The sequence below is a fragment of the Ovis canadensis genome, chromosome X (genome assembly GCF_042477335.2).
Source record: "Ovis canadensis isolate MfBH-ARS-UI-01 breed Bighorn chromosome X, ARS-UI_OviCan_v2, whole genome shotgun sequence".
Classification (NCBI taxonomy): Eukaryota; Metazoa; Chordata; class Mammalia; order Artiodactyla; family Bovidae; genus Ovis; species Ovis canadensis.
In genome coordinates, this window is record NC_091727.1 from 135,678,365 (window position 1) to 135,699,383 (window position 21,019).

At 39.7% G+C, this 21,019-nt stretch overlaps 1 long non-coding RNA gene across 1 annotated transcript in view; it reads left to right on the forward strand.

The window, feature by feature from the left end:
* Nucleotides 1-21,019, forward strand: part of LOC138930584 (uncharacterized) — a 112,608-nt gene that overhangs the window by 89,582 nt on the left and 2,007 nt on the right. Inside the window, exon 4 of the long non-coding RNA XR_011446232.1 lies at nucleotides 16,789-16,911. This is a non-coding gene — a long non-coding RNA (uncharacterized lncRNA). The remainder of the gene's footprint in view (nucleotides 1-16,788; nucleotides 16,912-21,019) is intronic.

Genomic DNA, 21,019 nt, shown 5'->3' on the forward strand with positions numbered 1-21,019 from the left:
TGATGAAGGTGAAGATATAAGAAGAGTGAAAAAGCTGGCTTAAAACTCAACATTCAAAAAACTAAGATCACGGCATCAGGTCCCATCACTTCATGGCAAACAAATGGAGAAAAAATGGAAAACAGTGACAGACTTTATTTCCTTGAGCTCCAAAATCACTGCAGATGGTGACTGCAGCCATGAAGTTAAAAGATGCTTGCTCCTTGGGGAAAAAAGTTATGACAAACCTAGACAGCATATTAAAAAGCAGAAACATCACTTTGCCGACAAAGGTCTGTATAGTCAGGTTTTTCCAGTAGTCATGTACCGATATGAGAGTTGGACCATAAAGAAGGCTGAGCGTCAAAGAATTGATGCTTTCGGACTGTGGTGCTGGAGAAGAAAAAGGCTTGAGAATCCCTTGGACTGCAAGGAGATCAAGCCAGACAATCCTAAAGGAAATCAAATGTAGATATTCATTGGAGTTGAAGCTCCAATACTTTGGTCACCTGATGTGAAGAGCCGACTCATTGGAAAAGATCCTGATGCTGGGGAAGATTGAAGGCAAGAGGAGAAGGCAGGGACAGAGAATGAGATGGTTGGATGGCATCATCAACTCAATGGACATGAGTTTGAGCAAACTCCAGGAGATAGTGAAGAACAGGGAAGCCTGGCATGCTGCAGCCCATGAGATTGCAAAGAATCGGACACGACTGAGTGACTGAACAACAACAATATAGCTTAAAATCAGGTAGTGTGATGCTTCCATCTTTGTTCTTATTTTTCAGGATTGTTTTCAGCTATTTGCCACCTTTTATAGTTCCAAACAAAATTTAGGATAATTTTTTTTCTGTGAAAAATGCCATTGGAATTTTGATTGGGATTGCACTGAATCTGCCGATCACTTTTAGGTAGTATGGACATTTTTACAATATGAATTGTTCCAATCCAAGAACATGAAATGTCTTTCTATCTGTTTATATCTTCTTCAATCTCTTTCATCAGTGTCGTATACTTTTCAGTGCACAGATCATTTTAGACATGATATGAAAAGCAAGATTTAAAAATAGAACTACCATATGATTTAGCAATTCTACTTCTGCATATACAGAAATCATGGACTTGAAGAGATATCTGTATTTCCAAGTTCATTGCAGCATTATTCACAATAGTCAAGATATGGAAAAAACCCAAATGTCCAACAGACAAATAAATGGATAAAGAAAATATGATGTGTACACATCATGGAATATTATCCAGCCTTAAAAAGAAGGAAATCCTTTCTTTTGTGACAACATGGATGAAATGAGAGGACATTGTACTAAATAAAACAAGCCAGTCACAGAAGGGCAAACACTGTAAATGAAGCATCTAAAATAGTCAAACTCATAGAAGTAAAACAGAATGGTGGTTGCTAGGGGCTGACAGGGGAGAAGAAAAGGGGAGTTCTTGTTCAATGGGTATAAAGTTTCAGTTATGCAAGGTGAAAAATAGAGATTTGCTATACAACATAGTGCTGAGTTAACCTTATGGTATTGTGAACTTTAATATATGTTAAGAGGATAGATTTCATATTAAGTGTTATTACCACAAAAATAACCATTGAAAAACAAGGAAATTTTTGGAGTTGATGGGTATGTTTATCACTTTGATTGTGGTGATGGTATCATGGGTATATGTGTATATCAAACTCATCAAATGTATACATTATATATGTGCATTTTTGTATATCAATTACACCTCAATAAAGCTTCAATAAGCAAAAACTGATAAACTGGACCTCATGAAAATCAACATTTGCTCTATGAAAGGCCATAGTAAGAAGACGAAAAGGCAAACCACAGACTGGGAGAAAAATATTTGCAAAGCACATATTCACCAAAGGACTTGCTTCTAGAATGTATAAAAATCTCTCAAAACTCAACAGTAAAAAAAAAAAAAAATCCAATTAGAAAATTGGCAAAATACCTAAAGACACATTTCACTGAACAGGATATAAAGATGGTAAGCAGGCATATGAAAACATGTTCAATATCATCAACCATTAGGGAAATGCAAATTAAAACCACAGTGAGATATTTCTCCACATTTAATCAGTGGCTTACATAAGAAATAGGAGAATCACCAAATGCTGGTGAGGATGTAGAAAAACTGGATCTCTAATACAATGCTGGTGGGAATGTAAAAAGCTACTTTGGAAAACACTTTGCAAGTTTCTTTAAAAATTGAATATGTGCACTTCCCTGATGGCTCAGTGGTAAAGAACCCGCCTGTCAATGCAGGACACACAAGTTCTATCCCCGATCTGGGACGATCTCACATGCTGCGAAGCAACTAAGCTCGTGAACCACAACTATTGAGCCTGTGCCTTAGAGCCCAGGAACCACAACTACTGAGTCTATGTGACGCAACTACTGAAGCCCAAGCACCCTAGAGCCCATGCTCCACAATAAGAAAAGCCACTGCACGCCTATGCACTGCAACCAGAGTTTAGCCCCCACTTGCTGCAACTACAGAAAAGCTCACGCAGCAACGAAGACTAGCATAGCCAAAAATAAATAAATAAATAAAAATTAAAAAGAAAAAAACTGAATATGCAATTATCATATGACCTGGCAATTGAACTCTTGGCTATTTATCCCTGAGAAATGAAAACTTATATTAACACACAAACCTGTACACAGATGTTTATAGCAGCTTTGTTCATAAAATTCAGAAGCTGGAAACAACCCTGATGTCATTTAACAGGAGAATTATTAAACAAATTGTGGTGCATCCATATCATGAAATACTACTCAGAAATAAACAAAAGTAAAAACAAAGAACTGTTGATGCATTCAATAACTTGGATGAACCTCAAGAAAATTACACTGAGTGAAAAAGTTCTTGAAAAGGTTTTGGTTATGTAACATCCTTTTCTACTTTTATATTTTTGTGTATGTGTTCATAACAGGTGTCGACCTATGATCTTCCTTTCTTATAAACTCCTTTCCAAGTTTTGGTATCAAGAATATGCTAGACTCACAAAACAAGTTGAGATGCATTTTTTTTCTTTTTTCTGTTATATTAAAGAATTTATGTATGAAAAGTTAAAATGAAAATGTTAGTAATTCAGTGGTGTCCAACTCTTCGTGACCGCATGGGCTGTAGCCCCCTCCCCATGGACTGTAGCCCTCCAGGCTCTTCTGTCCATGGGATTTCCCAGGCAAGAATACTGCAGTGGGTTGCCATTCCCTTCCTCAGGGGATCTTCCTGATCCAGGGATTGAACCTGGGTCTCCTGCATTTCAGGCAGATGCTTTACCGTCTGAGCCACCATTGAATCCCAATTTACGTATGGTCCGTTTCATTTCTTTTGGAAATGTTTGGAAGAATTCACCAGTGAAGCTATCTGGTTCTGGAGAATTTTTTTCTTTTAAGATAGGTTTTAAATTACACATTCAGTTTCTTTAATATGTATGAGACTATTCAGATTTTCCACTTCCTCTTGGATCCATGTAGATAGTTTTGTTTTTCAATGAATTTTTCCCCATTGTATATAAACTGCTAAATTTATTGGCAAACTGATTTTGAGTTTTACCGACCATTTCTTTTGCATCATCAATGCAAATATTCAAAGAGTGGAAAGATACTTGAGCGTGAATCAAAGCTGTGGTATCTCACTGTATTAGTGTTCATTAATTCCAATTGCACATACTCATAGCAAAAGAAATAAAACAAAAATACTTCACTGAAGAATATTCTCTATGAAGCAGTTAAAATTGATTTTATTAGAGCCCAATCATTGAGGATATGTACTTCTAATATTCTGTGTGATAAAATAAGTATACACAAAGTGCTTTGCAAAGTAGAATAAATGTCTAGAGGAAAAGAAGTTATGTAATTATTTCAATAGCGTGCACTCTATAAGGCAGTGTGGTAGAGAAACAATCTAGGCTTGAGTGTCAAACGTGAGTTAAAATTCATATTATGCCTCTTATTAGTACTGCTACCTTAAAAATGCCCTTAACCTTTTTGCTTAAACTATTTGCTGTGTTATGTCGCTTCAGTCGTGTTCAACTCTGTGGGATCCCGTGGACTGTAGCCCACCAGACTCCTCTGTCCATGGGATTCTCCAGGCAAGTGTACTAGAGTGGGTTTCTGTGTCCTCCTCCAGGGGATCTTCCCAACCCAGAGATCGAACCCATGCCTCTTACACCTCCTGCATTAGCGGGCAGGTTCTTTACCACTAGCGCCACCTGGGAAACCCCTGTACCTATTTACTTATTTGTAAAATGTGAGCAACGATTCTTACATAAATGCATTATTGTGAATAGCTAAAGAAACAAGCAATTTGAAGTGCGTAATACAGCATTTTAGTCACCTGATTTCATTTCCCCCTTCACTTCATACTCTGCTTCTAACTGATAAAACTTATATTTTAAAGCAGAACAAGAAAAATTAAATGTAAAACATTGTGGTTTTCTTCCCCCACCCTTTATTCTGTTGGTGGAAAAGTAACTTCTTAAAAGAATGGCATTCTTTCCCACCTCTGTTCAGTTCAGTTCAGTTCAGTCGCTCAGCCGTGTCCGACTCTTTGCGACCCCACGAGTTGCAGCACGCCAGGCCTCCCTGTCCATCACCAACTCCCGGAGTTCACTCAAACCCACGTCCATCGAGTCGGTGATGCCATCCAGACATCTCATCCTCTGTCGTCCCCTTCTCCTCCTGCCCCCAATCCCTCCCAGCATCAGAGTCTTTTCCAATGAGTCAACTCTTCACATGAGGTGGCCAAAGTACTGGAGTATCAGCTTTAGCATCATTCCTTCTGAAGAACACCCAGGACTGATCTCCTTTAGAATGGACTGGTTGGATCGCCTTGCAGTCCATGGGACTCTCAAGAGTCTTCTCCAACACCACAGTTCAAAAGCATCAATTCTTCGGTGCTCAGCCTTCTTCACAGTCCAACTCTCACACCCATACATGACCACTGGAAAAACCATAGCCTTGACTAGATGGACTTTTGTTGGCAAAGTAATAGCTCTGCTTTTTAATATGCTATCTAGGTTGGTCATAACTTTTCTTCCAAGGAGTAAGTGTCTTTTAATTTCATGGCTGCAATCACCTTCTGCAGTGATTTTGGAGCCCCCAAAAATAAAGTCTGACACTGTTTCCACTGTTTCCCCATCTATTTCTCATGAAGTGATGGGACCAGATGCCGTGATCTTCGTTTTCTGAATGTTGAGCTTTAAGCCAACATTTTCACTCTCCTCTTTCACTTTCATCAAGAGGCTTTTTAGTTCCTCTTCACTTTCTGCCATAAGGGTGGTGTCATCTGCATATCTGAGGTTATTGATATTTCTCCCGGCAATCTTGATTCCAGCTTGTGCTTCCTCCAGCGCAGCGTTTCTCATGATGTACTCTGCATATAAGTTAAATAAGCAGGGTGACAATATACAGCCTTGACATACTCCTTTTCCTATTTGGAACCAGTCTGTTGTTCCATGTCCAGTTCTAACTGTTGCTTCCTGAGTTGCATATAGGTTTCTCAAGAGGCAGGTCAGGTGTTCTGGTATTCCCATCTCTTTTAGAGTTTTCCACAGTGTATTGTGATCCACACAGTCAAAGGCTTTGGCATAGTCAATAAAGCAGAAGCAGATGTTTTCCTGGAACTCTCTTGCTTTTTCAATGATCCAGCAGATGTTGGCAATTTGATCTCTGGTTCCTCTGCCTTTTCTAAAACCAGCTTGAACATCAGGAAGTTCACGGTTCACGTATTGCTGAAGGGTCATAATGACTTGTTTCTTGTTTTGTACATGCTTATGTAGAATATGTATCCTTGATGAATTTTATGTAAAATATCAGTATGCCATTTTGACGTATGATTCTTTGTAATAAAAATGTGTACAACTATGCCTTCAGGAGGCTTCTAACAGAGCAGTTCTCAGAGCTTTCTGAGAATCTGCTTCCTGGGTTATAATCTTCTGTTTGGCCTGAATAAAATTCCCTTATTTTCCTTCTTGATAGTTAATTGAATTTTCATCGACATAATACTAGGACCAGATGAGTCATTAGGACACAGCTATGCTTACAGTATCTAGATGATTAAATGCCTGTGGTTAATGGTGAAGCCATACGTGACAGAGTTTACAGGGTCAGCCTCAAATCTTCTCCAATGTGTAGTGAAGAAAGTTTCCTCTCTATTAGCAGCAGGAATTTTTCACTCATCTTACAGATGACAAAATGTTCATAGTAGCCAAGTCCTTTATCTCCCTTATTTTTGTAAGAAGTAGAATGGTCTTAGAGGTTTTCTGATCCACTGACTTCAGTTTTAAATAATCTGAAGCTCAGAGAATCTAGATGAGTTATTAGCCAAAAGAGTGGCAGGACCCAAAGCAGAAAACACTTCTGTGATTTTTCCTGATACTCTGCTTAATAATCGTGCCATTTAATCATGGTACTTTCTTGTCTGATCTGTTTCCTGCTTTAGGTTGACATCAGAAAGTTTGTGAATGGCACATCTATAAATAATTTTGAGCCCCTGGAAAACAAAAGTACCCTTGATGAGAAATTCCTCATCAAAGGTATAAATCTAAGCATAATAATTGAGCTTTGGGTCAAAGCATTGCAGCAGAATCGGGAGAGCTGGATGCTAGTTCCTAAATCATCACTAGCCTTGGGTAATTTTCTCCCCCATTGCTGTCCTCATCTGTAAAACAGGGAAGCACCATGGATTTCTCTCAATCATCAGAATATATCCCTCTCTCACACTTTACATTCTATAGGAATAAAACAGAGCTGAATAACAAATTTCATGTGCATTACCATCAGTGTATTGATAAAATAAGGATTTTCATATATAAGAATATAAATGCTTATTAATATAAATGTACCCAAATTTTATCTGTATAAAATTTTTCAGCTGATTGTCTTGGTTTATGTTTCCACTTAAACCCTCAAAGGATATAGTCTAAAACATTTATTCAGTCACATATTTCTCTCTCTCTCTCTCTCTCACACACACATACACACAGGACGCAAGCACACTCTGGGGCACGTACATAGTCACAAGCCATAGGAATGGGCACTAAGCCACAAAGTAGGAGATATGCCCTATCCTCTGTAGCAAGAAGTGAAATAATGTGGAAAGACAAAGGGAAATACAATTGATTCCAAATTGTAAGGGTCAAAGCAATCAGAGAAGGGTTTCAAATGAACTGAAAATAATCTGAGACTTGTTTCTGCCAAGCTAATAGGCTATCTGATGCAAGTCAATACTGTTGGGTTTATCTAACACTGAATCCTGTACCTTTCCCTGATGTTATCGATTGTGTTGCCACATAGTTTACAGATAAACTTGAACGTGGCTGGCATAATGCCATTGGGTCATGTGGCCCTATTCTTTTAGTTCCACATTCCAGGTTGTGAATCACTGGCAAGACTGGCTGCCCAGTCTCCTAGACTCACCTGGGGCCACCACCAGGTCTTGAGATGGAAGAGTATCTTCCAAGGTTTTCCCCTGCAATCCAGGGAAACAACATTTATTCAATGAGTTACAGATAATAGGATGACTCACTGACCATACGCATTTCTGCTTCTGGCCCTGCCACAATGCCCCACTGAAGTTTCCTACTGGAAAGGGGGTATGAAATGAGAAAAAAGGGAAAGGAAATAAACAGTAATATCTCACAAAAATGTACTGCTATGTATGGTTTTCCTTCTTAGATGTTTCCAGAATTCACACATACCCATTCTTTTAGCTCAGATGCTACGCATATCACAGAAACTTAAGTATTAGGTTTAGTATTAGTAAAAATAATACTAATTTAGTATTAGTAATACTGACTTAAGTATCAGTAACTTAAATTTAGAATTTTACTTGATATTTTAATTCTTTGAGCTCAAGTTTCTAAAGTTTTCCAGCATAAAATGATGCCTCAACAAGGCATCCTGAATATGGAATAGATTTCCATTCAATCAGATCTTCTTTTTATAAGATTCTTTAAAAAATTTTTATTGATGTGTCATATGCATTAAAGAACAAGTCAGTGAATTTTCATAAAGTGAAGACACCTGTCTAATCAGCAACCAGATCACAAAACAGAACACTATATTCAAATCCAGAAGCCACTTTTTCCTTCTCCCTCTGCTATCACTACTGGCCCATTCTAAATGGGTAAACCACTGTCCTGACATCTAACATTATAGGTTAGTTTTGCCTGATTTTGAACTTTATATAACTGGCATCTTATAATGTGTGCATCTTTTGTGCCTTGCTTCTTTTGACCCACATTATTCTTGTGAATCATTGATATTGTTTTATATCAGGATTTTTAAAATATCTTTTATTCACATTGTTGCTATATAACACTTGTGTATCTGGGACTTAAACTCAACCATCCCGAGGGTAGGAAAGAGTGAGAGAGGGCAGTGAATGAATTGTCCTTTATTATATAATCTATTATGTGAATTCTTTTGTTTGCTCTGAAAGTGCATTGATGACTGCTGTGAACTGAATTTTGTCTCTATTCTCCCACCCTCAATTCATATGTTGAAACCCTAAGTTTCAATATGATGGTATTTGGAAATGGGGCCTTTGTGTAGCTTTATTGTTATTCAGTAGCTTAGTTATGTCTTTGTGACCCCATGGACTGCAACACGCCAGGCTTCCCTGTCCTTCACTATCTCCTGGAGTTTGCTCAAACTCATGTCCATTAAGTCGGTGATGCTATCCAACCATCTCATCCTCTGTTGCCCTCTTCTCCTCCTGCCCTCAATCTTTTCCAGCATCAGTCTTTTCCAATGAGTCGACTCTTCACATCAGGTGGCGAAAGTATTGCAGCTTCAGCATCAGTCCTTCCAATGAATATTCAGGGTTGATTTCCTTTAGGATTGACTGTTTTGACCTCCATGCAGTCCAAGGAACTGTCAAGAGTCTTCTCCAGCATCACAGTTCAAAAGCATCAGTTCTTTGGCACTCAACCTTCTTTATGTAGTTTAGATGAAGTTATAATATTGGAGTCCTTATGATGGGATTAGTGCCCTTTTAATAAGAGATACCACAGAATTTGCTTCCTCTCTCTCTGTCTCTCCACCATGTGAGGACACAGCAAGATGCTACCTGAAAACCAGGTGAGCCTTTCACTGGGAAGCTGAATCCCTGGCACCTTGATCTTGGCCTTCTCAGCCTCCAGAACTGTGAGAAGTTCCTATTGTTTAAGCCACCCAGTCCATGGTATTTTGTTATGACAGCCTGTAAGTGACTAATATAATAACAGCTTGAATAACAAAATGGATCACTGGATATATCTTATTTCCTTTCAATGAAATTATGGAACACCTCTCATGATACTCTGCAAATATCCAGGGAGCAAGAAACTACTTATTTGCCTATAGAATAAAAGACCTATTTGAGTCACCCACTTTTCCTTTTCCCAAGTACTTGTAAAATCCTTTTCTTAAAAAAATTAAACTTTTTTTTCCAATTCTGAATATTCTTATATTAGCTCCACTTCAAACATCAAAACAAATTTTTTAAAAAATCCACACCAGTCAAATAGCTACAAAACAGTTCTTTAAACAGGTTGGAGGCACGGGTATGGCTTCATTCTGCTGCATCGCAGTTATATCTGGCAGTTTTGCTTACCTAATTCTGTTTCTGAAACAAGCAACACCCCAAACAGACAAGAGTCAGGAATGTGCCAATTGTCTCTGATGTTTCCAGGCGCTCCCTGATCAGGCCTTCTTCCTGGCATTACTGAGCTTTCTCTCCCTGACTCAAAAGGCTAGCTCCTTTCTCAGGACTGGCAAAGGCTCATCAATTGTATGTACCCAAAGTTTTTAGTCTTGAAAGTGACTTTAGAAGAGGGTATAGGGCTTCCCTGGTGGCTCACAGGTAAAAGTGTCTGCCTGCAATGCGGGAGACCTGGGTTCGATCCCTGGGTCGGGAAGATCCCCTGGAGAAAGAAATGGCAACCCACTCCAGTATTCTTGCCTGGAGAATCCCATGGACAGAGGAGCCTGGTGGGCTACAGTTCATGGGGTTGCAAAGAGTCGGACACAACTGAGCGACTTCACTTTCAATAGGTCTATCTGCCCTGGTATACCACCTCCATGGGGTGGAGGGGGAGGAGGGCAGGGGTGAGAAAGTCACCCCTTCTCAGGAAGCAACCAAGGCTGACACAGAAGGCAGGATGCACTATTAAGTTCTGACCAGGATCAGAATGCAGAAATAATCCTTTTGGCCTCAGAAACCAGTTTGAAGCAAAGGTGATCAGCTTAGTGAGGTAGTCAAAGTCACTCCATTTCCTTCTCCAATGCATGAAAATGAAAAGTGAAAGTGAAGTCGCTCAGTCGTGTCTGACCCTCAGCGACCCCATGGACTGCAGCCTTCCAGGCTCCTCCGTCAATGGGATTTTCTAGGCAAGAGTACTGGAGTGGGGTGCCATTGCCTTCTCCGTCCCCCAGTGGTAACCTCTTACAAAACTATGGGACAATAACACAAACAGGAAACTGATATAGCAAAGATACTGAAAAATTCCATTATAAAGGGATCTTATTTGTTGCTTTTTTTTGTTTTTTCTTTTTTTTTTTCAGCTACAACTTCTTAACCTTGTATTTCTATCCTCACTTCCTTCATCTCTGGCAACCACTTAACTCTTCTCCATTTTTAAAGTTTTGTCATTTCAAGAATGTTACATAAATGGAATCATGCAGTGTGGAAACTTTTGAAGTCAGCTTTTTCACTCAGCATAATTTCCTGGAAAATCATCATAGTTGCTACATGCATCAAGTAGTTCATTCTTTGCATTTATCCTTAGAGCCAGAAATTCCATTTATTGGATTTTTACCCTAAAGAAAAAAAAATTCTAGCAATATGAAAACACATATACAAAAGGTTGTTCACTGTAGCATTATTTGCAGTGAGAAAACACCAGAATACTGTCTAAATGTCCAAATAAAGGATATTAGTTGAATAAACTATAGTACACACACTATGCAGCTATTAAAAAAACAATGAGAAAGGTATCTATGTGATATGCAGATATTTCCAGGATGATTTTTAGTGGAAAAAAAAAAACTTTGATTTTATTTTTGAGTGGAAAAAAAATCAAAGTGAAGTCATCTTGGCCTGGGGATTTTGATTTTTGGGGGGAGTTGTTAAATAAAAAATTCCGTTTTCTTAGCAGTTATATAACTGTTCAAATTAATTGTAGCTTGTCCTTTTGGAGGAACCTGTCGATTTCATCTAAGTTGTGAAATTTTTGTGGGTACAGTTCAGGTTATTCTTATTATCCTTTTGATGTCTGCAGGTTCTGAAACTCTATCTCCTGTTTCACTCTTGATAAAGGTGTCTTTCCTTTTGTTTTGTCATTCTTGCTATAGGTTTGTTAATATTACCAAATTTTCCAAAGAACCAGCTTTTGATTTTCTCTATTGTTTTTCTGTTTTCAACTTAATCAACTTCTTGTCTTATTTATATTTCCTTCATGAAATAGAGAACTCAAGGAACTCAACATGATGTCATTCCTTGGGTCCTAAAGACTTTAGTTAGTCTCTCTTTTCTTTTCCACCTTTCAGGGTCTTCTTAAGTTTGTGTCCTATATAATGTCCTTACTTTTTAGTTGAACTTAAGGAGAGTTGTAAAGAAAAGTACTTGTGCTCCATCTCTCCAGAGGCAGGAGTTTGTATGGTCTTTTAAGTTCCACACTTGGGACAGTTTTGTTGGTAGAGGCCACTAAGATGAGTAAATCAGCACTTCTCTGTCAACACACTGTTACTCAATTTGTCTGTGGACTTAGAGGTCTTTTTCTTTATAGACTGAATTACTTTTCTATCATAGTGAATGGTTATTTTCATTTCCATCAAGTTATCATTATTTTTAACTGCACACATAATGTAAAGTGTTTTCTAGGAAAACTATGAAATATGGGAAAGGTAAACAAAATCTACCCAAATCTTACCATCTGTTGATAACATTCCTAGAATGTCCAAATATATAATGCATGCAAAGCAGAAAATAGAAAGGGCTAAACTAGTTACACAGTTTTGTCTGATGCTGAAATTGTGTCAATGGACAGTGGAGATGTGAAAAAGTCCAGCAGAAGGTAAAGCCAGAATACTTATTCTTAACTCATGTGTTTTTAGGCAATTTACTCTAGTAATTTTTGGCTGTTTATAAGCTGTATAGACATTTTCTATACATTTTGGGGGTTTCTCAGGTGGCTCAGTGGTAAAGAATCCATCTGCAATGCAGGAGATGTGGGTTTGATTCCTGAGTGGGGAAAATCCCCTGGAGAAGGAAATGGCAACCCACTCCAGTATTCCTGCCTGGAAAATCCCGTGGACAGGGGAACCTGGGGGGCTATAGTCCATGGGGTTGCAAAAGAGTCAGACACACCTTAGTGACTAAATAGTAATTTTTAAAAAAAAAATTATAGAGATATAGTTGATTTACAATATTGTATTAGCTCCAGATGTACAACATAGTGATCTCATATTTTTACAGATTATACTCTATCTAACCTTATTATAAAATATTGGCTGTATTCTCTGTATTGTACATTACATCCTTACACCTTATTTGTTATATACCTAGTAGTTTGTACATCTTAATACCCTTCTCTTTCCATTCACTCTTCCTGTCTGCCCTTGGTAACCACTAGTCTGTTGTCAGTATCTGTGAGTCTATTACTATAATGTTATATTCATTCTTTTACTTTTTAGATTCTGCATATAGGTGATTGCAGAGAATTTGTCTTTGTCTAACTTATTTCACTAAACATAATACCCTCAAGTTACATCCATGTTGTTTCAAATAGCAGAATTTCATCCCTCTTATGGCTGAGTAATATTCCATTGGATATACATACCACGTCTTTTTTATCCATTCCTCTGTTGACAGACACTTAGGTTGCTTACATGTCCTGGTTATTGTAAATTTTGCTTCAGTGAACAGTGATGTACATGTGTCTTTTTGAGTTATGGTTTTCTCAGGGTATATGCCCAGGAGTGAGATTTCTGGATCATATGGTAGCTCCGTTTTTAATTTCTTAAGGAACTTCCATACTGTTCTCCATTGTGGTTGCACCAATTTATATTCCCACCAATAGTGAAGGAGGGTTCCCTTTTCTCCACACCCTCTCCAGCATTTGTTATTTGTAGATTTATTTGATGATGGCCATTCTGACTGATGTGAGGTGATACCTCATTGTATTTTGATTTACGTTTATCTAATAATGCTCAGTTCAGTTTAGTTCAGTTCAGTCTCTCAGTCGTGTCCGACTCTTTGCGACCCCATGAATCGCAGCATGCCAGGCCTCCCTGTCCATCACCAACTCCTGGAGTTCACTCAAACTCATGTCCATTAAGTCGGTGCTGCCATCCAGCCATCTCATCCTCTGTCGTCCCCTTCTCCTCCTGCCCCCAATCCGTCCCAGCATCAGAGTCTTTTCCAATGAGTCAACTCTTCGCATGAGGTGGCCTAAGTACTGGAGTTTCAGCTAACCTTTTATAATAGATTTGTGTATATTTATGGTGTTCAATATAAAATAGTATCTACATATACTTTATGTATTCGTGACATATCAAACTTTTTCTTAATTTCTGTTAGATATTTCTAGGATACACAGTTCATCTTCCAGTGTTTTAAATTGTCACAAGTCTCCAAGATACTTTTCAATGAAAAAAATAGTTGTCCATGTACTTCAGGCCATAAAAATTAGAAGGTGTTTTTTGTGGGACCTGGGGGGTATCCCTTGTGGCTCAGCTGGTAAAGAATCTGCCTGCAATGCAGGAGACCTGGGTTCGACCCCTAGGTTGGGAAGATCCCCTGGAGAAGGGAAAGGCTACCCACTCAAGTATTCTGGCCTGGAGAATTCCATGGGTTACAGTCCATGGAGTCACAAAGAGTTGAACACAACTGAGCAACTTTCACTTTCACTTATGGGGTCTGTTTATATGTGGTATCACACTTGGGCTATGCAGATGGATCCTGACAAGGCCCTTCCATCTAGAAGTAAAGGCCACGCTCCCGAGACTTCTATATTGCTGAAGGGATAAGAGTTGGGCTTCAGAGAAGGCAGCTATATCAGGGCAGGTGGTATTGAGATCACAGAGATGGTATCCAGAAGACATGGAAGTTGAACTCCAGTTTTATTCAGAATCTGTCACCCTCTTATCTTCTATGCTCTCTTCTGGGCATAGCAAGTCTTCTGGGTGTGCCCTGGCAAAGGTGGAATCCATGTCTTAACATCCTCCAGATTAAGACAGGGATGGAGGTGTAGATCAAGAATTTCAAGTAAATGTCATTCAAGTGCTGGCTTCAATTGTTGGCAGCAACTGCTTTTGACACTGTATTGCAAAGAATTCAAGTTTTTATCTGGAATCAATGGATAAGAATGCTGGGATCAATTAGCAATGCCTACCTTGGGAGTAAAAGATGGTTAAACTAAGCAAGAACCCTATGGTCCTTATCCTACCCACCCCATGTCCTCATCTGTCTTTTGCCTAATAGGAAAAACTTCAGCCAAAGAATAAGTTTAATCAGAGAAGCAAGACAATACAGAAACAAAGGAAAATAGTCCAGTAAGACTGACTAATAATAGTTTAGTCATCAAGCATTGTCAAGAACCTTTAGCTCTTTCTCAGAGTCTATAGACAATATCCTGAGCCATAGCTTTTGAATTGCTCCGTAGATACTGAAATGCCCACCAGGTGCAGGAAGTTAACTAACTACATGATGACCAGACCGTAGCCATAACATGAGCCACCACAATCCCTGGAGAACTGGCTCCAATAAATGAGTACAAGCTGACCCTGAAAAGAAAGACTAACTGTATTTAAAACAATCAAGATGATGCTGGTCAGACCATTGCAAGACCAATTTCTTTTTAAAATTCTTCTTATTTTACATTGGAGTATAGCCAGTTAACAATGTTGTGATAGTTTCAGGTGCACAGCAAAGTGACTGCATGACCAACTTCAAGATGACTGTCAGAGCTGACTGTACTGTTTCTGCATGTAGCCCCCTCCCTCCATCTATGAGTCTGCCCTCCCCCCTCCCCATTGCCAGCATCCAAAATAAAGCAAACTTAACTTTCTACCAACTTGCTTATTTATTGGCTTTTGAGCAGTCAGCAGCCAGACTCCCACTTTCAGCAACAATGGGTGAATAGTACGTATTCTTAATATTTGCTGAGACTGAGTCTGTCCTTCCCAAGGCTGATTCCAAAGAGAGGGGAAGTCAAGAGGCCACCTCAACAATGGCAAATAGATTTATTTCCATCAAAGGCTAAATGAAATAATAGTTAAGCAAATATTACTCTTTGAGGAGACTCTGTTCACTTGAGCCTCCTCTCTTAGTCTGAATTATCAACAATGGGTGTTTACTGTCTATTCAATTCCATCCACCAAAATGACAATATTGATAGTATAAGGCAGATTCTCAGATATCATTCTTGCACACCTTCACGTAATCATATACCAGCACCACATAATCAGATAACAGAAGTTGTGTTGCTTTGCTAATGTTTTCCTTAAATTGCTTCCCTTTATCAACTTTTTTGGGTATATTATATACACAGAAAGGTAAATACATTTTAAGTGTACACCTTAAAGAAATTTCATAAAGTGAACACACCTAGGCAACCAGGACCCACTTATAGAAACACAACATTCCTAGCCGCTTTGCGTCTGCCACCCCCCAGGTGTCTGGAGGTAATGCTGGAACTGCCCTTCTTTCTTGTTTCCAAACTGCAGGTGAGTTAATACCTAAGACAGTAGATAGAAGAGATGGAAAGAATCTGGGCCCTTAGTCATCTGAGCTGCTGAGTCAATCTACCCAGAAACTCATTGTATCTCTGGCCTTCCTTAAATAGGAAGGAGGTGATATGGGAGGCATTTGGGAGTTTTAACCCTGGGGTATAATGAATAACACTCTCTAGATATTCTTTAAAGAAAAAGTAAGGCTGGGACAAACAGACTTGAAAACGGCCAGAACTTTGAATATGTTCCCCTACTTATATGCATGCTAAGTTGCTTCAGTCAGGTCCGACTCTTTGTGGCCCTTTTGACTATAGCCCGCCAGGCTCCTCTGTCCATGGGATTCTCCAGGCAAGAATACTGGAGTGGGTTGCTGTGCCCTCCTCCAGGGGATCTTCCCTCTGTTTACATCTTCTGCATTGGCAGGTGCGTTCTTTACCACTAGCACCACCTGGGAAGCCCAGCCTCTACTCACACATAGATACAATGATAGGAGTCAGAAACCTTACCTGCCTGAGTTATTTGAGCACAAACTCTATCCAACCTTGTTTGACCATTAAGCTACAGAGACCAGGGGCTACTTGTATGTAGCTCACCTTACAAATAGAAACAAATGTGTGTATACGCACACAAAAACATACAAATAAACACCTGAGCAAAGACATTGCTTGACAGATTTGACAGCTGAGACAATTTTAGCCTGCGGGGGACTGCCCGTGAAGGGTCAAGTCTTGGGAGCTGCTCAGCAGGTATGCAGAGCCCTAGGACATGTTCCTAAGCTCCCTGTCCCGCCACCCTCAAGAATTTTTATAGCCCTTAAGACTCCAGGATGTCCAGTTCCTGCAACATGTCCTAGAAGATAGATTATCTTATTATGTATACAATGGTAAGGGTCTGGTGATTCTCTGTACACAACTGGTGATTGTATCTTGAGATTAAAAACAACCTTGTGAATGTCATAAGTCACGTACTTTACCCTATATATACTGCAGCACAATAAAGCAAGGTATCAGCCATTTTGGGCTGATCCTCTCAACCCCATCTTTTGTCTCTCTCTTATTTTTCTTAGCGGGGACGCTCCGCTCTCTCCCTGTGCAGGTGCGACTCTTGCTTGTGCTGGCCGCGGCAGGTGGCGCCCAACATGGGGCCGTTCGACAGCTTTCCTCGCCACTACTCTTATTAGCTGAAAAGAGTGAGTATATAAGTATACAAGTGAATTAAATTGAGGAGGAGTAGTAAGGTATATAGTTGAGAGTATAAATATGGGACAGACGCATAGTCGTCAATTGTTTGTGCATATGTTATCCGTAATGTTAAAACATCGGGGAATTACTGTTTCCAAACCTAAATTAACCAATTTTCTTTCATTTATTGAGGAAGTTTGCCCTTGGTTCCCCAGAGAAGGCACAGTAAATTTAGAGACATGGAAGAAAGTAGGGGAACAAATTCGGACTCATTATACTTTACATGGCCCTGAAAAAAATCCCTGTCGAAACTTTATCTTTTTGGACATTAATTCGTGATTGCCTGGACTTTGATAATGATGAATTAAAACGTTTAGGAAATTTATTAAAACAGGAAGAAAATCCTCTCCATGTTCCCGATCCGGAACCCAGGTACGCTGTTCCCGAGGGAGCTGAAGGCGACCCTCAGTTTTTTAAATTATCGCGTCCTTCGGATAATGATGATTCACTTTCATCCACAGATGAGTCAGAGTTAGACGAAGAAGCTGCTAAATACCATCAAGAGGATTGGGGTTTTTTGGCACAAGAAAAGGGGGCGTCAACACCTAAAGATGATTTGGTTGAATGTTTAAAAAATCTCACTGTTGCTTTGCAGAACTCAGGAATTAAGCTTCCTAGTAACAATTCTAAACCTCCTTCTGCTCCGCCTCTTCCCCCTGCCTATGCTCCTTCTGTTGTGGCTGGTCTCGATCCCCCTCCAGGGCCTCCTCCACCGTCTGAGGTCATGTCTCCGCTACAGAAGGCATTGAGGCAAGCACAACGACTCGGTGAGGTTGTCTCCGATTTTTCTCTTGCTTTTCCTGTCTTTGAATATAACAATCAGCGCTTTTATGAAGCATTGCCTTTTAAACAATTAAAAGAGTTAAAGATTGCTTGTTCACAATACGGTCCTACTGCTCCATTCACTATTGCTATGATAGAAAGTTTGGGTACTCAAAATTTACCCCCAAACGATTGGAAACAAATAGCTAGGGCCTGTTTGTCGGGGGGAGATTACTTGCTATGGAAATCTGAATATTCTGAACAGTGTGCTCGTATAGCCGATGTTAATCGGCAACAAGGTATACAGACCTCTTACGAAATGTTGACTGGTGAAGGCGCCTTCCAGGCCACTGATACTCAACTTAATTTCTTACCTGGTGCATATGCACAAATATCAAATGCGGCTCTGCAGGCTTGGAAAAAACTTCCTAGCTCCAGTACTAAGACAGAAGATCTTTCAAAAGTCTGACAGGGACCCGATGAGCCTTATCAGGACTTCGTGGCACGACTTTTAGATACTATAGGTAAGATAATGTCAGATGAACAGGCTGGGATGGTATTGGCCAAACAATTGGCTTTTGAAAACGCTAACTCTGCCTGTCAAGCTGCTTTAAGGCCTTATCGAAAAAAGGGAGATTTGTCTGATTTTATTCGCATTTGTGCTGACATTGGACCCTCCTACATGCAAGGCATTGCTATGGCAGCAGCATTACAAGGAAAAAGCATAAAAGAGGTACTTTTTCAGCAGCAAGCCTGGAACAAGAAAGGACTTCAAAAGTCAGGTAATTCGGGTTGCTTTGTTTGTGGTCAACCTGGCCATCGAGCTGCAGTGTGCCCCCAAAAACAACAAAGCCCTGTTAACACTCCTAATTTATGCCCACGATGTAAAAAGGGGAAGCATTGGGCCCGGGATTGTCGTTCAAAAACGGATGTTCAAGGTAATCCTTTACCCCCGGTTTCGGGAAACTGGGTGAGGGGCCAGCCCCTGGCTCCGAAACAATGTTATGGGGCAACACTGCAGGTTCCCAAAGAACCATTGAAGACCTCTGTCGAGCCACGAAAGGCAGTGCAGGATTGGACCTCTGTGCCACCTCCTACACAGTATTAACCCCCGAGATGGGGGTTCAAACCCTTGCCACAGGAGTGTTTGGGCCTTTACCTCCAGGGACAGCTGGACTGCTTTTGGGGCGCAGCAGTGCGTCTTTAAAGGGAATACTTATTCATCCTGGTGTGATTGACTCTGATTATACAGGAGAGATAAAAATACTAGCCTCCGCTCCTAACAAAATTATTGTAATCAATGCAGGACAGCGTATAGCTCAACTCCTTTTAGTTCCGTTAGTTATACAGGGAAAAACAATCAATAGAGACCGTCAAGATAAAGGTTTCGGGTCCTCTGACGCCTATTGGGTGCAAAATGTTACCGAGGCACGACCAGAACTTGAGCTACGCATTAATGGTAAGCTTTTCCGCGGAGTGCTTGATACAGGGGCCGATACTAGCGTTATTTCTGAAAAATACTGGCCTACTGCATGGCCTAAACAAATAGCTATTTCCACTCTTCAGGGTATTGGCCAAACTACCAATCCAGAACAAAGTTCATCCCTTCTTACTTGGAAGGATAAAGACGGCCATACAGGCCAATTTAAACCTTATATTCTGCCCCATCTTCCAGTTAATCTGTGGGGGCGTGATATATTAAGCAAAATGGGTGTTTATTTATATAGTCCTTCACCCACCGTAACAGATTTGATGTTAGATCAGGGCTTACTTCCAAACCAAGGTTTAGGTAAACAACATCAAGGCATCATTTTACCCCTTGATTTAAAATCTAATCAAGATCGAAAAGGTTTGGGGTGTTTTCCCTAGGGACCTCTGATTCTCCTGTGACACATGCCGATCCTATTGATTGGAAATCTGAGGAACTGGTATGGGTCGATCAGTGGCCCCTGACACAAGAGAAACTTTCTGCTGCACAACAGCTGGTGCAGGAACAGCTGAGACTTGGGCATATTGAACCCTCTACCTCTGCGTGGAATTCCCCAATTTTTGTTATTAAAAAGAAGTCTGGAAAATGGAGATTGCTACAAGACCTTCGTAAGGTAAATGAAACGATGATGCATATGGGAGCCCTACAACCTGGGTTGCCCACTCCTTCTGCTATACCTGATAAATCCTATATCATTATTATAGATTTAAAAGATTGTTTTTACACTATTCCTCTTGCACCTCAAGATTGTAAAAGATTTGCCTTTATTTTACCCTCTGTTAATTTTAAAGAACCTATGCAACGCTATCAATGGAGAGTCCTCCCACAAGGGATGACTAATAGCCCTACTCTGTGTCAAAAATTTGTTGCTACAGCATTAGCTCCCGTTCGTCAACTTTTTCCTCAGTTATATTTAGTTCATTATATGGACGATATATTACTAGCTCATGCTGACGAACATCTATTGTATCAAGCTTTTGCTATTCTAAAAGAACACTTAAGTCTTAATGGTCTTGTCATTGCTGATGAAAAAATTCAAACTCACTTTCCTTATAATTATTTGGGTTTCTCCTTATATCCTCGTGTTTATAATACCCAATTAATAAAATTACAGACTGACCATTTAAAAACTAAATGATTTTCAAAAACTTCTAGGAGACATTAATTGGATACGCCCTTATTTAAAATTACCCACTTATACCCTGCAACCATTATTTGATATCCTTAAAGGTGACTCTGACCCTGCGTCACCCCGAACACTTTCTTTAGAAGGATGATCAGCCTTACAATCAATAGAAGAAGCTATTAGACAACAACAGGTTACTTATTGTGATTACCAGCGATCATGGGGTTTGTATATACTTCCTACCCCTCGAGCACCCACAGGGGTACTTTATCAAGATAAACCTTTGCGATGGATATATCTATCTGCTACTCCAACTAAACATCTGCTCCCTTACTATGAGCTTGTTGCAAAAATTGTAGCAAAAGGACGCCATGAGGCCATCCAATATTTTGGTATGGAACCCCCTTTCATTTGTGTTCCTTATGCTTTAGAACAACAAGATTGGCTTTTTCAATTTTCAGATAATTGGTCTATAGCTTTCGCAAATTACCTGGGACGGATTACTCATCATTATCCTTCTGATAAACTGTTACAATTTGCTAGCTCTCATGCCTTTATTTTTCCAAAAATAGTTCGCCGACAACCTATTCCCGAAGCAACACTTATATTTACAGATGGATCTTCTAATGGTACTGCTGCTTTAATTATTAACCATCAAACCTATCATGCACATACCAGT